General features: G+C 35.9%; 1 long non-coding RNA gene across 1 annotated transcript; it reads left to right on the forward strand.

Annotated features, from left to right (window-relative positions):
* The first annotated feature begins 5,431 nt into the window (after positions 1-5,431).
* On the forward strand, positions 5,432-7,814 carry LOC140179702 (uncharacterized). Its single transcript, XR_011873507.1, has 4 exons — positions 5,432-5,609; positions 5,701-5,755; positions 5,844-6,001; positions 7,535-7,814. It is a non-coding gene; the product is annotated as an uncharacterized lncRNA (long non-coding RNA).
* The last annotated feature ends 4,758 nt before the right edge of the window (positions 7,815-12,572 follow it).

Below are 12,572 nucleotides of genomic sequence, written 5' to 3' on the forward strand. Positions count from 1 at the left end.
TGACTGTTGTTGTATGATATGAGTGAGTTGAAATGGTTTGCTGTTACTTAGGGGTGGCAACACTACCCGAACCCGCGGGTACCCATCCCGCTCCTACCCGCTCGGGGCGGGTTTTAACGGGGCGGGTTCTTGGGCGGGGCAGGGCGGGGTCGGGTTTAGGTTGAACCCGCCCCGATTTATATAATATATATGTAAATATATATATTTTTAATATATAATATATGTAACATATATAAAATAATTAGTAAAATAATTAATAATATTATATCATATATAAATTTTTACTTTAATTTATATTATGTATGTAAATGGTGGTTATATAATTTTTAAAATTTAATTTTATTTGTTGGATTTAATAATTATAGGGGCGGGTTAGGGTTTAACATTTTACAACCCGCGGGTAGGGCGGGGCGGGTTTTATGCGGGTTTTTTATAGGGCGGGGCGGGGTCGGGTAGAGCAAAAACCCGCCCCTACCCGCCCCGTTGTCACCCCTACTGTTACTGGCATTTGTGATGATTTGTTAGGTAGGGTTCTTCCATTTTAGTGATGGTTGTACTGGGTTGTTGCATGTTTGTTTTGGTATGTTTTATTTTGTTTGATAATGGTATTATTGTCTCTGTTATTATAGATGGAGGGTCCTCCCATGACTTTTGTCTTTCACCATGGTGGAATGTTTAAAAACTCTGTTGAGGGGGATATGATATATGAACCCGACAACACCGAAGTCTTGATGGGTGTTGATGGAGACACACTTGATGTGTTCTTCGTAAGGGGCTACTATAAGGAGTTGGGATACATTGAAGATGGAAACTGTTGGTGGAAAGCTCCTGGAGTGCCCCTGTCTTCTGGTTTGAGAAGCTTAGTTACAGATGCAGATTTGGTTGCAATGTGTAAGGATTGTAGGAGAAACCAACATGTGATCAATATTTACCTTGAACACCGTATTTCACAGCCATGTATAGTAGACAACATGGTTGAGGGTGTTGGCAATGTGGAAGCAGAAAGTAGCAAGCAACAGAAGTCTTCCCAAGCAAAGACTACCCATTCTGAACCTGGCAAGATGGCCACCACTAGTCACCGTGAGTCTAAGAAACAAAACCATGTGCCCACTAAGTCATTTCCACAGCCCAGCTATCAGCCTAACAAGCCAACTATGAAGTCCAACTTTCAGCCCAAAATACCAGCAAAGAGGCCCAATTCTCAGCCCAGTATGAAGGCCCACAAGCCCAGCCAGGCCACCACTCAGCCCATGAAGGTTCCTTCGCAGCCCATGAATCCCCACTCTCAGCCCAAGAAGGTCACCCGTCAGAGCAGTGCAGTTCCACCTCAACCCAATACACCATCTGAAAGAGCCAATGACTCACAAGGAAATAGTAATAAGAACAAAGATGGTGGTAGTGGCTGCAGACAGACCAGATTTGGGAGGCATGTGAAAGAAGTTCCCATCCAGGAAGAAGACAGTAACTCTCATGACTCATATGAGAGTACTGAAGATGAATTGTATAGGTCTCCTAAAGTTGTAGGAGACGACCTGTATAGCAGTGAGAGTGATGATGAGACTGACAACAGGAACAGTGGTGGAAGAAAGGACTCCAAATCTGAAGTAAGAGAGAAGCATAGGCCTCCTAAGACAAGATTAGCGGACAAAGAAATAGAAACTGATGACTCTAGCTATGAGGGTTCTGAGGACGAACAGAGTTCTGATTCTGGTATGTTTACTTCCTTAGGGTTAGTGGTTACTTAATTTATTTGCCATTTATGGTCTGGTTACCTTAAGTGCTGAAAATTTTTTTGGCAGATTTAGATGAGGATGATATGACCTTGAAGGAGACTCAGATGCTGATTCATGGCATTCAGAAGATTCTGGTAAACAGTTGGAGTCTGATGAGGAATCACCAATAGTATACCCTCAATTTAATGAGAAAACTAAGTTTGGGCAACTGAAATTTGAGGTTAGTATGGTATTTAAGTCAAAGTCTGAATTTATGCAAGCCACTAGAGATTATACAATTCAGTGGGGTAGAAATATCTCATTCGTAAAGAATGATAAAGTTAGAGTTAGAGCTGTTTGTAAGAGTGATGATTGTCTATGGGTTGTATACTGTGCATGTAACAAACCAGACGGGTCTTGGCAAATTAAAACTCTGGTTGATAACCACACATGTCCTAGGAGGAGGAAGAATAGAGCTGCCACCCAAACATGGACACTTAGTAAATTAGTCCCTAAGCTTAGGAAACATCCCACCATGAAGCACCGAGAGGTTTATGACTGGTTTGTTAGGAAGTGTAACGTGTATTTGAACAGCACATGTATCACTAGAGCCTTGAAAGCTGCTAGGAAGGTCGTTGAGGGAGATAAAATAGCTCAGTACGGGTTAGTGTGGGACTATACTAATGAACTACTGACTAGCAACTCCGGATCCACAATTCAAGTTGGTGTCATCCCCATGCCCCAGAGTGCTCTCCTGTTTGAACGATTTTATGTCTGCCTCGATGCTTGTAAGAGGAGGTTTATGGCAGGTTGTAGACCTTTGATAGGACTGGATGGGGCCTTTCTGAAGACATTACATGGGGGCAAATCCTTACAGCATGTGGTCAGGATGCTAACAATCATATATTTGTGATTGCTTATGCTATTGTAAGTGTGGAAAATAAGGATAACTGGCAGTGGTTCCTGGAGCTACTACACAAGAATCTTGGAGACTACAAGGAGAACAAATGGTGCTTCATCTCGGACATGCAGAAGGTGAGGATGATATTTACATGCTGTATGTCATGCTGAGTATCGATTTGATTTAATGAATAGAATTTGAGGGACTATTTTAATTTAATGAGTATCTTATAAGGCGAAATTGACTGCTTATCTTTTTGTGTTTTATTAACAATACAGGGATTAATACCTGCCGTTCAGGAGGTGTTCCCAAGGATCCATCATCGCTTCTGCGTGTGGCATCTGTGGCGCAATTTCTCAAAACAATGGTCAAGCACTGAGTTAAAAGATCTGGTGTGGGAATGTGCAAGGTCGAGGACGACTAATGAGTTTAATAGAAACATGAACAGAGTCAAGTTGATAAATGAGAAAGCTTGGGAGTATCTAGACAAGTGGTCGAAAGATGCATGGACTAAGGCGCATTTTAGTGAGATTCCTAAGGTGGATAACATATGCAACAACGCCTGTGAGTCATTCAATGCCAAAATCAAGCACGAAAGGAGCAGGCCTATCCTAACCTTAGCTGAGGAAGTTAGAAGGATCATAATGAAGAGCATGATTAACAACAGGAAGAAGTTACAGAACTACCAAGGAATTCTGCCTCCGGTTCAGCAGAGTAGACTTGAAGCAATGACAACCTTGTCTAGCCATTGGGCTCCTCAGTGGTGTGGAGATGAAAAGGAAGAGTTGTACGAAGTGCATGGCTAGCCAACCAATATGGTTGTTGACCTGGGAAAGCGCACCTGCACTTGTAGGTTTTGGCAACTAACAGGTAATAATTTCGACAGTTAGATAAGTTACTTTCATTCGTGTTATATGGTTTAATTAACAACATTATTTGCCTTCTATAGGAATGCCGTGTATGCATGCAATATCTGCCATACAGGATAAGAATGAAAAAAGGGCTGAGGAGTACTGCCATGACTGGTTGACGATGGATGCCTATAGGAGGACTTACTATTTCAATGTCAATCCAGTAAAAGGACATGATCTATGAGAAAAAATACCACATCCTGCACCTGTCCCACCCCCATTTAAACAGAAACCTGGAAGACCAACAAAAAAAAGAAGAAGAGAGAAGGATGAACAGCCAACTGGGTCAAAGACAAAGATGAAAAGAAAGTACAACCCAATCATATGCATGTTCTGTGGTGAGGTTGGCCACAACAAAAGAAGCTGTGCAAAGAAGAAAGCTTTTGATGCTGAGGAAAATGCTAGGCAGATGCAGCTGCAACTGGCAGCTACTGCTCTTGCTGCAGATGGAGCTGACCCTGAGGTGAATGATGTCCCTCTAGAACATGATACTGCTCCAGAAGCAATAACACCTCTGCCTTCACTTCCAGCACCGATCCAACCCCCTACAGAGATTGACATCAGCCAATCTGAGAGCATTCCACCAACCCAATCCACACCCCAGGTATAATCACTGTTGCAGTCTAAAAGCTACACCTATGTTTTATAAACTAACAACTGTTTTTGGTATTGGCTTATATAGGACGAAGTTGCAGCCAGGCCATCTAAATTACAGGTGATTAAAGCGAAAGCAAGAGCTAGATCCTTCCCTACACTTACTGCATCTGCACCAGTGGCAATCTCGGCTGAGACCATCAATGGGACAAGTTCTGCGACTGCTAAGAAGCTGACCAACTTTATGACTTTCGTGCCTAATCCAGGCTTCAAGTACCCTAGGAGGAATGATAAACCACATTGATGACAAAGCAATGTTCTTGGGCTGCTTTAGTTTTTTTTGTATAAGGCAAATGAAGTAACATTTTGTGGTTATTGTAATCTAATACTTGTGATAGCCCTTCTCTTTTGGTGTAGTCTTCATTTTTAGGATTGGATACCTTATGAATTCTGGTACTTATCTTGCAGACAATGTGACTATTAGCCTTGAATGTCATATGACTATTACCTTATGAATGTGATATGACTATTAGCCTTGAATGTGATATGACTATTACCTTATGAACTGTGGTACTTATCACAATGCTATGACTACTTAGTTTGATTACTTATCCTGTTAATGGCTTAATCTTATAGCAACAGTGATATTGATTTATTTGCAATATTCCACAATGCCAGTAATTGAGACTTGGGAGTTAACCTTAAACAGCACTAATCAAAAGTCTATTCTCATTCAATCAAACGAAATCAATACACCATTACATTTCAACATGATTTTGTCTACTTACAACTACATATCAAACAGCAAATGCTCACATTAATCATAACTATCACAAACATGAAAATTACTAGCAGTTTCAAATATCTAACTTCAGCTTCCAAGCTACCCATTCTCCATGCCTTCTTCACCCTCCATTCATCATACTCACTTTCAACCTGCAGTTCAGTTTTGGAATCTTCCTTCGCACCTGCTTCAATCACTGCTTCACACTCATCAGCATCAACCACCACTTAAAGTAATTACAGTGACTGCCCTTCTGCAAATTTAAAAATCAGACAAGAATACAATGAGTCACACCCAATAACACAGAAATTAGTAGATAATTAGTCAATAAATTAATTTTTAATAAGGAGGATTAGAAATGTAAATATTATATTAAATTAGGGTAGAGCTCATCGAAACGAGAATTTTGACACTAATTTCGAGAAAATCGGTCCAAGATTGAACCGAACGGGCCGAACCGGGCCCAAACCGGGCCCGTGGGCCCAACCAGCCCATCACTTAAGAAGACCGAAGCCTTCTCTTTTCTTTCATTCAGCGTAAATGAAGCTTTCAGCTTCCAGGGAGAGGAGAAATGAGAAAAGCTCCTGAAACCCTTACATTAATTTCCGATCTTCGTAACTTCTCCGTCCGAGCTCCGATCGCCGCACCGTTTACGGCCACGCGTTCATCGCGTCGAGCTCTACATTTCTATCGGAACAATTTCATAGGTAAGCCCTTAAATATTCTCAGCCACTCTTTTCCCCCAATTTTCAAGTTTTGAGAAGGGGTATTGAATTTCTTTGATTTTTGATGTTTTAGGATCCAATTAGCTTGAGGAAAACGTTCACTCTTGCTTATGTGAAGCTTGGGTAAGGTGAGGATATGATAATTCTATTTTATTTTCATTGAATTTGAGCTTTGAGTATTAAATTAGATATATATGTGTTATGAATGTGTATTAGGTTATGAATAAATAATTGGAGCTTGGAATTGTGGATATTGGAACTTGGAGGAAGCTGAGCCTAGTGTTTATTAAATTTTGAAAGGGCTGTGTTTGTTTTGGAAGGGCTGTGTTTATTATAATTAAAGTGCCTTAATCGTTACGTGGGAATCGGCCAAGGTATGGTTTAGGTTTCTTGCATTTAATATATAATGTTCTGTGAAAACTTAGGCTAGATGACCATAGGATAAGTTGGAATGCAGGTGTATATTTAATGTTTAGTAATGGGTTGATAAATATGCTTGGTTTGGTTTGGTGATTTGTTTGTAAGATGATATTGGTTGCTAGTTGGATCTTTGAAAGGATATGTGATTGAATTGTTGATTATATGGCTATATTTTGGTTTGGTTGAATGATGATTGATGGAAAGACATGGAGCTTGTTAAGGATTATTGTTGGTAATTTGGATTGGTGGTAATAGGTTTGAAAATAATTGGAATGGAAATTTTGAATGAAAAATGAGGTATTTTATGTTAAAAGCCTAGGATTTGTGAACTATGATTTTTAGTTGAATTTTGGTCGTTGGATTTGAATATTGTATGAGTATAATTGTTGATCTGAGGTAGATTTATTGTGGTGATTGTAATGATGTGAGGAAGGGTATGTTGAATTGAAAAGAATGCAGGTTTGGACCCGAAAAGGGTGGCAAAGTCCGAGTTTTAGAGGAGATGCTGCCGAAATTTTATAAAAATTAGAGATTTCGTTTATATGATTATTTAAAAAGATTTAGATTCAAAGGTTATATGGTTTGATTTTGAGTTATTAAGAAAATGAGCATGTTTTAAGTTTGATTCATTTAGAAAAGAATGAATTACGTTTTGAATTGGAACTATTGATGGACGGAATGGGAGGTGTAATAATGAAAGATAAAGATTGAATATGATTGATGTATGATGATGAATGAGATGCGATTGAAAATGATGTGGATGTTGATGAATTATAATTGAATTATTTATGTGGCTTGAATAATTTAATGATCTGAGATACGAGGTTCCCTGGATTAAGTGCCGTGGCTTGCCACCACGTGTACCAGGTTGAAAACTCGATACTCTGTTGACCCTACGACGTAAGTGTGACCGGGCACTATATAAATTCCCGGGAATGTTACCCCCATTGAGTAATATTGATTATTTGAGATAAAGCTATGCATAGACTCTTGGGGATGCACGTCGGGGGACAGTCTAAGGACAATTCAGACTTGTCGGGTTGGCTGGATAACCGACAGATGAGCCTCATCAGCCATAGGACAGGCATGCATCATATGCATAATACTTGAATTACTTGCTTGTGTCTTAATTGGGTGTGCCTATATGTATTTGCCATGTTAAATGTGTATTTGTTACTTGCAGTAATTGTAACCTTCTTGTGCTTGTCTTTATCTGTCTATTTGTCTGTGAAAATCCATGATGGAGTTGGAGGTATGGAGGAATGGCAGTATGGTACTTAGATTTAAGGTTAAGTTAAGCTAGGTTTAAATATTCTTAGAAAACCACCTCTTATGGCTCCTGTTTAATACTTTAAGCTCTATAATCTAAGTGTCGGCGTCCTAGGATTGCCTCTGGCATTCCCAGGACCTTATATATTATGTGTGTGGCACCTTTACCATACTGAGAACCTCCAGTTCTCATTCCATACTATGTTGTTGTTTTTCAGATGCAGGTCGAGAGACACCTCGTTAGGCGTCTGGACTCTTGAAGCGGAGTGGTTACTGGGTAGTTTTATTGTACAGTGATAAATATATATGTACTTAGCTTTCTCTCTGCATAACTTGTTCTTTTTGATCCTCTTAGAGGTTTATGAAGAGGCAGGATTGTGTATATGTACTTTTGGGTTTTTTTGATATGTATGTATATATGTGTAAATATTCTCCGGCCAGTCTTGACTTCGCAGGCTGAGTTAGGAGCTTGTTATTTTGTATCTTTGGCACTCTTTTCCTACTTCTGTTATCTTATGTTTGACAGTTACGGTTTTCTTAGCACGCAAGTTAACTCGTTCCTTGAGCGTTGCGCTTTTATCTCACGATTTTTATTTCCCCTATTCTTCAAGGCTCCTAGCATATTATAATTCCTCTGCTATTATATGTACTCATTTTATTTTAGAGGTCGTAATACCACATCACCTTCGTTTTACGACTTAAGCGTAAAGCTTAATGTGGTAGGGTGTTACATTAGAGTCTTCCTCCTCAATCGCATCGAAGCACTGGAACCGTTACTCTCGTGTGACCGAAGTGATACCCCATTACTACGACATCCATTTCCTGTCTCCATCCTTCCAGCGACCCAACAATTCCAGAATGCGACTTATTTATCATCGCATTTGGGATTAGGGTTCATCAACTTGAGGGACTGATTTGATTTCTTTAAACGAACTTACCTTGTCACCAACCCCATCGTACACGCACCCAGGCACTTAACGGTACACGTCACCCGACGTTAGCCAGCTCAGCGGACGAATTAACGGAAAGACTAACGTGGTTATCTTCGACATCTTTCGGGAACGATTTTGATTAAGTTTATCATTCGGGGACTCATATGGAAAACGAGGTATCTTTCAGGGACAATTTTAAATATTAAATCTGCTAAATTTTGGCATGAATTTGATACAAATTTCTTTGTATTTAGACAGATATACTATAAATACAAAGTGTAACTGTAGTTTCAGGTATGTTATTATTTCTTTAATTTTTATACCTGTTGGACGACACTAACTTAGGGTTAGTTTGATAAAAAATTTTGAAGCACAAGCTTAGGTATGTTATTATTTTTTAAAATTTTTGTGCTTATATTTTTTAAAAGCACAACCTTCTAATTTTGCATTTAGTATATCAATAAGACTATGAACTTGTATTTACAGTTTTTAAAAGATAATAGTACTTTTAAAAGTATTTAAAGTAAAATTTTTTAAAAATAATTTATACTTATCAAAATTAAAAAATTTAATATCTAAATTTAATTCTTATATTAAATCTATTATAAATATTTATAAATTTTAAATTATTTTATCAAATACATTTGTTGTTGTTTCTACTTATTAAAAATTATTTTTAATTTAATTTATTAAATATAAATATTATAATTTTTAAAAATCTAATTTTTATAAACTATTTTTAAAAAATAAATACTTTACTAAACCAAACCTTAAGTCTCAGAGTCTTTACAAGTATTCATTCTTATTTGGCTCGTAAATTGCTACACAGGTAGAAAATTTTTTAACCTCTTAAAAATCAACTTAGTAGTTACGGTTGAACATTGTGCAAAAGAAGTGAATGAAAGAAGATCTCTTCTATCATGTCTATTATCTAGGGGTGTCAAAAATTTTCAGGAGGTGGGGATCCCCACGGGACCGCCCTGAATGGGGCTTCAATGGTGGAGAATTTTTTCTATGGGAATGAAAATGGGGAGCAAAATTCTCTCGAGATAGGCGCGGAGATCGAGCGGGGATCCCCGCCCTATCTCCGATAATTCTACGAATTTTTGAACTTACTTAATAACTCTTATTTTATTTCTAATATAAGGGTTCTTTTAATAATTTCACTCATTGAAAAATTCTAACCCTATTGTTCAAGATTTTATTTTATGGACTATGATTTGCTATGTTATATTTTTAGACTTATAATTTTGGATAAGATATATTTGTGTGTTTGTAATAATAGTTTGTAGTTTATTTTTTGTTTTTTATATTTTTTATTATAATTTCCATATAAATGTTAAACATGAAAATGGAAAATGGGGTCTCACAAAAAATGTGAAAAATGAGGATAAGGACAATTATTTTTCCATAGCAAAAAACGGGACAAAAACGAAAATTAATTATGGGAGTAAAAACGGGGAGCAGGAAGGCATCCCCCTACCGCCTTGACATCCTACTATTATCTACTCTTTCACTTCTATCTACTCTTTCACTTCTCATCTTTTAGATAATAAATTAGCTAGATACAAACTCCTTAATGATCATAGAATTTTTCATAAAAGAAAAAGGAGAGAAAAGTTGTGTGGCAGGTGTATGATCCAACAGCTTAGCGGAACATGCGGTACACGAGAGCATATGACAAGTGGCAGTGAATGATGTGCTTGTGTTTCTTACTACTTTGGGGGTGTCTCTTTTGTCTTCTTCTGTTAGTTGTTGCAACGACCCTTCCAACTTCCGAGAACAAGTTTCTGGAATCCATCACTTGATTAAAAATTAATTTCTTCTTCCTTTCTTTCTTGATATATCTAGTCAAATGAATCAATTTCACCTGACGTACGATAAGTGCAATATTTAATTTGTTTGGGAACATTATCCTTCACGAGATTAGGAGAATTATCTTTGTTCTCTTTGATTTACATTTAATTATTATGATGACTTGATTCAATTTCAGATATGATACCATATGATATACCCGTATCCTATATTTATTATAACGATGAATGAAAAAGATTCCTGCATGCTGTGACATATATATAATGAATTGGAAAATTTTTATCTCTTAAAATAAATTAAAAGTTTTGCTTTATGTTCCTAAACAAATGCAAAATAAGTATCCAAGTTAATTCAAAAAATCAAATTAGCATGACATGAAGTCGTTAATTTGTTTGTACCTAATCCATGAAGACGTTAGTTAAAAAGTGATGTGATTAAAGAAGCTAGAAAGTGGTCGTATTTAATATTAGTGACAGTTAAAAGCGGTTGAATAGGAATATTCCGCATGGCTCATAATCTTCAACTGCGCGTGCCAGTGCAAGCAGGGCTAGGATATTATTATGGAAAAGTCTAGGAGATCAGTAACTTTTTCAAATTCTGACCAGCATGTAATTATGCAAAGAAAAGTGAGTCATTGGATGAAATCTCACACCATTAAAATCATCATTGATAGCTATTTGAAAGGTACAAATCACAAAAGTTGTTACCCTACTACTCCTCTATTATTATTATTATTATCTTCCTATAAAGTTGTACGGTCTATTTAGGTATAGTAGTTTCTTTCAGTTGAGGACTGGGGAAATTTCTCGTTTAACAACTAACACCTGTGAAGTGTGTGTAGTAACGTACGTGGACAGTGTTAGTTTTATGGATAAAACGGTTTTTGATGGTCGGCGTAGCTGTCACATCCCAAAATGGAGTGTAACTGAAAAATCTAAAATCAAAATCAGAAAAAGTGATCTTATCTATCTGGTCGGTATCTTACTTTGGTTTCAACTTCCCAACTTCCACCAACTGTCTCATGCCGACCGTAATCTAAATTCTAAACCTAGTATATTCCCTCCACATACAAACAAGAAAATGAAAATAAAACACACACACGCACACAATTCTTTTCTTTTCTTTTTTTAACAGTTAAAATTCAAGTACTGTCGACTTCACAAGAGTCGTTAGATGAAAATTTAGTCAAATCAATCAAATTATCTAACGACTCTCAATTATCAACTTTCCGTGAAGTCGTAAGATTCCACCTTTTTTAATTTGTAGTAATACAATAGTTTTTCTCCTACTGTGTTTTTCCAAAACAAAATTGGTCAAATATCAGTATTTGAATGATACATAATAATAGATTTTTTTATTATTCACAATAATAGAATTTCAATTTATTTAAAAATCAGTTATTATAATTTAAAAACATTAGCTTGTTTTTGAAATAATAAAAAATATTATATGTACACTAAAATTTAATCATTAATTCAGTTATAATATATTTTTATATATTTATGTATATTGATCACACATTTTTTTAATTATACTATAGTATACGGACAAGGTGTTTTACATGGAAACATATACAAAAATATATAAAATATTTTTTTAAATAAAAATATACATAAATAAGTTTTGTTATAAAAATTCTATAAAATTAATTAAATTTAGAGTTTAACTATTTTTAATATTAAAAAAATAATAAAATCAATAAATAATAATTTTACTTATTTTGTAAAGTATAATAATTACTCATTATAGTAGTAATATATCCTAAAAATAACTACTGTTTGACAAAACTAGCAAAATACTAATAAATCATTCAAAAATCTTAAAATACTCTTGTCAAAATCATCTTCCCCACCACCATCATCAAATCCATCTTTAATATTAGAAGAGACAACACTTTCTCCACCTCTCTAATCTCTAATTGTTTACCGCCGCTGCCACCACCGCCCAAAGCAGCAAGAAAGTCACCATCATGAGGATGAACCAACGGATTTTTCCTTCAGAGTTTAAGTTTGTTTGGACGTTATTTTTGAAAATTATCTTTTTTTTAAATGATATTTTTTTAAAAAAATCTTTTACAAAAATAAAAATGATCTTATATTTAGATATTTTATATAAAAAGATTTTTTTATTTATCAATTATATTTGAGTAAAATAAAATAAAAGTACATTTTTTGTTCTTTTTTTTTTGCCAAACACTCTAAAAAAACTTTTTTCATTAAAAAAAAAAGTTATCGATTTAACGAGACCTAAACAAGCACAAAATATCAATATCAAAATCACTTCAATTAGTGTTAACTCTAGAGAAAACTCGTTTTGTACCCCATGTATTTAGAAATAACTTTGAAGGTAGCCTTCAAATTCGTTCAATGAATCACTTCTTGACTAATTTCAACACATCCGCAACAAGATTTAAAGAACCCGTCACAAGGACTTTTGTGTCATCAACCACACAATTTTGTCAGTTAGAAAATTACTTATCCCTCCATTATAGGAATAGGACATTAAGACA

Source organism: Arachis hypogaea, chromosome 16 (assembly GCF_003086295.3).
Source record: "Arachis hypogaea cultivar Tifrunner chromosome 16, arahy.Tifrunner.gnm2.J5K5, whole genome shotgun sequence".
NCBI classification, from domain to species: domain Eukaryota; kingdom Viridiplantae; phylum Streptophyta; class Magnoliopsida; order Fabales; family Fabaceae; genus Arachis; species Arachis hypogaea.